At 44.5% G+C, this 4,784-nt stretch overlaps 1 non-coding gene across 1 annotated transcript; it reads right to left on the bottom strand.

Annotated features, from left to right (window-relative positions):
- Positions 1-1,802: 1,802 nt before the first annotated feature.
- Positions 1,803-1,877, bottom strand: Trnas-uga (transfer RNA serine (anticodon UGA)). Its single transcript has one exon. It is a non-coding gene; the product is annotated as a tRNA-Ser (tRNA).
- Between the last annotated feature and the right edge of the window lie 2,907 nt (positions 1,878-4,784).

Raw genomic sequence — 4,784 nt, 5'->3', positions numbered from 1 at the left:
CTCGACTCTAATAACTGCCATCTGGTTTCTGTACAAATTGAAAAATAGCCTTTCGCCCCCTGTATTTTACCCAAGCCACCTTCAGAATATGAAAAAGAGTATTCCAGTCAACATTGTCAAAAGCTTTCTCTAAGTCTACTAATGCTAGAAACGTAGGTTTGCCTTTTCTTAATCTTTCTTCTAAGATAAGTCGTAAGGTCAGTATTGCCTCACGTGTTCCAACATTCCTACGGAATCCAAACTGATCGTCCCCGAGGTCCGCATCTACCAGTTTTTCCATTCGTCTGTAAAGAATACGCGTTAGTATTTTGCAGCTGTGACTTATTAAACTGATAGTTCGGTAATTTTCACATCTGTCAGCACCTGCTTTCTTTGGGATTGGAATTATTATATTCTTCTTGAAGTCTGAGGGTATTTCGCTTGTCTCATACATCTTGCTCACCAGCTACGAGAGTTTTGTCATGACCGGCTCTCCCAAGGCCGTCAGTAGTTCTAATGGAATGTTGTCTACTCTGGGGGCTTGTTTCGAATCAGATCTTTCAGTGCTCTGTCAAACTCTTCCCGCAGTATCTTATTTCCCATTTCGTCTTCATCTACATCCTCTTCCATTTCCATAATATTGTCCTCAAGTGCGTCACCCTTGTATAAACCTTCTATATACTCCTTCCACCTTTCTGCCTTCCCTTCTTTGCTTAGAACTGGGTTGCCATCTGAGCTCTTGATATTCATACAAGTGGTTCTCTTCTCTCCAAAGGTCTCTTTAATTTTCCAGTAGGTAGTGTCTATCTTACCCCTAGTTAGATAAGCTTCTACATCCTTACTTTTGTCCTCTAACCATCCCTGCTTAGCCATTTTGCACTTCCAGTCGTTCTCATTTTTGAGACGTTAGTATTCCTTTTTGCCTGCTTCATTTATTGCATTTTTTATATTTTCTCCTTTCATCAATTAAATTCAATATTTCTTCTGTTACCCAAGGATTTCTAGCAGCCCTCGTCTTTTTACCTACTTTATCCTCTGCTGCCTTCACTACTTCATCCCTCAAAGCTACCCATTCTTCTTCTACTGTGTTTCTTTCCCCCATTCCTGTTAATTGTTCCCTTATGCTCTCCTTGAAACTCTGTACTACCTGTGGTTCTTTCAGCTTATCCAGATCCCATGTCCTTAAATTCCCACCTTTTTGCAGTTTCTTCAGTTTTAACCTACAGCTCATAACCAACAGATTGTGGTCAGAGTCCACATCTGCCCCTGGAAATGTCCTACAATTTAAAACCTGATTCCTAAATCTCTGTCTTACCATTATATAATCTATGTGATACCTTTTAGTATCTCCAGGATTCTTCCGTGTATACAACCTTCTTTTATGATTCTTGAACCAAGTGTTAGCTATGATTAAGTTATGCTCTGTGCAAAATTCAACCAGACGGCTCCCTCTTTCATTTATTAGCCCCAATCCATAATCACCTATTATGTTTCCTTCTCTCCCATTTCCTACTGATGAATTCCAGTCACCCATGACTATTAAATTTTCGTCTCCCTTCACTACCTGAATAATTTCTTTTGTCTCATCATACATTTCATCAATTTCTTCGTCATCTGCAGAGCTAGTTGGCATATAAACTTGTACTACTGTAGTAGGCATGGGCTTTGTGTCTATCTTGGCCACAATAATGCGTTCACTATGCTGTTTGTAGTAGCTTTCCCGCACTCCTCCTTTTTATTCATTATTAAACCTACTGGAATGAGATTTTCACTCTGCAGCGGAGTGTGCGCTGATATGAAACTTCCTGGCAGATTAAAACTGTGTGCCCGACCGAGACTCGAACTCGGGACCTTTGCCTTTCACGGGCAAGTGCTCTACCAACTGAGCTACCGAAGCACGACTCACGCCCGGTACTCACAGCTTTACTTCTGCCAGTATCCGTCTCCTACCTTCCAAACTTTACAGAAGCTCTTCTGCGAACCTTGCAGAACTAGCACTCCTGAAAGAAGGATACTGTGGAGACATGGCTTAGCCACAGCCTGGGGGATGTTTCCAGAATGAGATTTTCACTCTGCAGCGGAGTGTGCGCTGATATGAAACTTCCTGGCAGATTAAAACTGTGTGCCCGACCGAGACTCGAACTCGGGACCTTTGCCTTTCGCGGGCAAGTGCTCTACCAACTGAGCTACCGAAGCACGACTCACGCCCGGTACTCACAGCTTTACTTCTGCCAGTATCCGTCTCCTACCTTCCAAACTTTACAGAAGCTCTTCTGCGAACCTTGCAGAACTAGCACTCCTGAAAGTTCCTGGCAGAAACTTCCTGGCAGATTAAAACTGTGTGCCCGACCGAGACTCGAACTTGGGACCTTTGCCTTTCGCGGGCAAGTGCTCTACCAACTGAGCTACCGAAGCACGACTCACGCCCGGTACTCACAGCTTTACTTCTGCCAGTATCCGTCTCCTACCTTCCAAACTTTATAGAAGCTCTTCTGCGAACCTTGCAGAACTAGCACTCCTGAAAGAAGGATACTGTGGAGACATGGCTTAGCCAAAGCCTGGGGGATGTTTCCAGAATGAGATTTTCACTCTGCAGCGGAGTGTGCGCTGATATGAAACTTCCTGGCAGATTAAAACTGTGTGCCCGACCGAGACTCGAACTCGGGACCTTTGCCTTTCGCGGGCAAGTGCTCTACCAACAGAGCTACCGAAGCACGACTCACGCCCGGTACTCACAGCTTTACTTCTGCCAGTATCCGTCTCCTACCTTCCAAACTTTACAGAAGCTCTTCTGCGAACCTTGCAGAACTAGCACTCCTGAAAGTTCAGGAGTGCTAGTTCTGCAAGGTTCGCAGAAGAGCTTCTGTAAAGTTTGGAAGGTAGGAGACGGATACTGGCAGAAGTAAAGCTGTGAGTACCGGGCGTGAGTCGTGCTTCGGTAGCTCTGTTGGTAGAGCACTTGCCCGCGAAAGGCAAAGGTCCCAAGTTCGAGTCTCGGTCGGGCACACAGTTTTAATCTGCCAGGAAGTTTCTGCCAGGAACTTTCAGGAGTGCTAGTTCTGCAAGGTTCGCAGAAGAGCTTCTGTAAAGTTTGGAAGGTAGGAGACGGATACTGGCAGAAGTAAAGCTGTGAGTACCGGGCGTGAGTCGTGCTTCGGTAGCTCAGTTGGTAGAGCACTTGCCCGCGAAAGGCAAAGGTCCCGAGTTCGAGTCTCGGTCGGGCACACAGTTTTAATCTGCCAGGAAGTTTCATATCAGCGCACACTCCGCTGCAGAGTGAAAATCTCATTCTGGAAACATCCCCCAGGCTGTGGCTAAGCCATGTCTCCACAGTATCCTTTCTTTCAGGAGTGCTAGTTCTGCAAGGTTCGCAGAAGAGCTTCTGTAAAGTTTGGAAGGTAGGAGACGGATACTGGCAGAAGTAAACCTGTGAGTACCGGGCGTGAGTCGTGCTTCGGTAGCTCAGTTGGTAGAGCACTTGCCCGCGAAAGGCAAAGGTCCCGAGTTCGAGTCTCGGTCGGGCACACAGTTTTAATCTGCCAGGAAGTTTCATTAAACCTACTCCTCTATTACCCCTATTTGATTTTGTATTTATAATCCTGTAGTTACCTGACGAAAAGTCTTGTTCCTCCTGCCACCGAACTTCACTAATTCCCACTATATCTAACTTTAACCTGTCCATTTCCCTTTATAAATTTTCTAACCTACCTGCCCGATTAAGGGATCTGACATTCCACGCTCTGATCCGTAGAACGCCAGTTTTCTTTCTCCTGATAACGACGTCCTCCTGAGTAGTCCCCGCCCGGAGATCCGAATGGGGGACTATTTTAACTCCGGAATATTTTACTCAAGAGGACGCCATCATCATTTAATCATACAGTAAAGCTGCATGTCTTCGGGAAAAATTAAGGCTGTAGTTTCCCCTTGCTTTCAGCCGTTCGCAGTACCAGCACAGCAAGGCCGTTTTGGTCAATGTTGCAAGGCCAGATCAGTCAATCATACAGACTGTTGCCCCTGCAACTACCGAAAAGGCTGCTGCCCCTCTTCAGGAACCACATGTTTGTCTGGCCTCTCAACAGATACCCCCCCCCCCCCCCCGTTGTGGTTGCACCTATGGTACGGCCATCTGTATCCCTGAGGCACGCAAGCCTTCCCACCAACGGTAAGGTCCATGGTTCATGGGGGGTCTAAACATATATCAGACGCAATTTTGATATTATATAACTACCAAAAAATTTCACTAACAGGTGTTGTCCCAGTAGTATACAATCCAACTTCCTGAAGGAGCATCATACTATCATATACACTTTAATGATTGATTTAAAACTATAATTCGGAAAAATTAACCAATTTGGCACTCTGTTTACATATTAATTATCCAATAATATTTTGCATTTATATTTTTTGGACTGATTCATTCATATTCGCATGTAGCTGACCAAACATTAGCCTTAGCACATCATGAAACACTGGTTACTGATGCACAACATGTATGAACATAAACACATCATTAACTGCTCTGCAGTGACTACTCTTCTTATGTGTTGAGAGGTTGCACTTGCAGTACACAGCAAAATTATCATTAGTCACTGTAACTAAGTACTACTGTCACTTAAACATTTACAGCTGCTACGCACCACTTTCTGATAATCTGGGCTCACAATAGTAAACCGACTATCTTCTGTTGATCGAAATTCACAGTAATTCACGCATTTATTGGAAGAAAACTGTTGTTCACTTGTTCACATACTACTACAAACTTTCTTGGTGGTAATGGAATTTTATGTTTTCAACAATTTGGAGAC

Source organism: Schistocerca gregaria, chromosome 5, assembly GCF_023897955.1.
Source record: "Schistocerca gregaria isolate iqSchGreg1 chromosome 5, iqSchGreg1.2, whole genome shotgun sequence".
NCBI classification, from domain to species: Eukaryota; Metazoa; Arthropoda; class Insecta; order Orthoptera; family Acrididae; genus Schistocerca; species Schistocerca gregaria.
The sequence above is the reverse complement of the archived record's forward strand: the minus strand, read 5'-3'. Positions and strand labels throughout refer to the sequence as shown.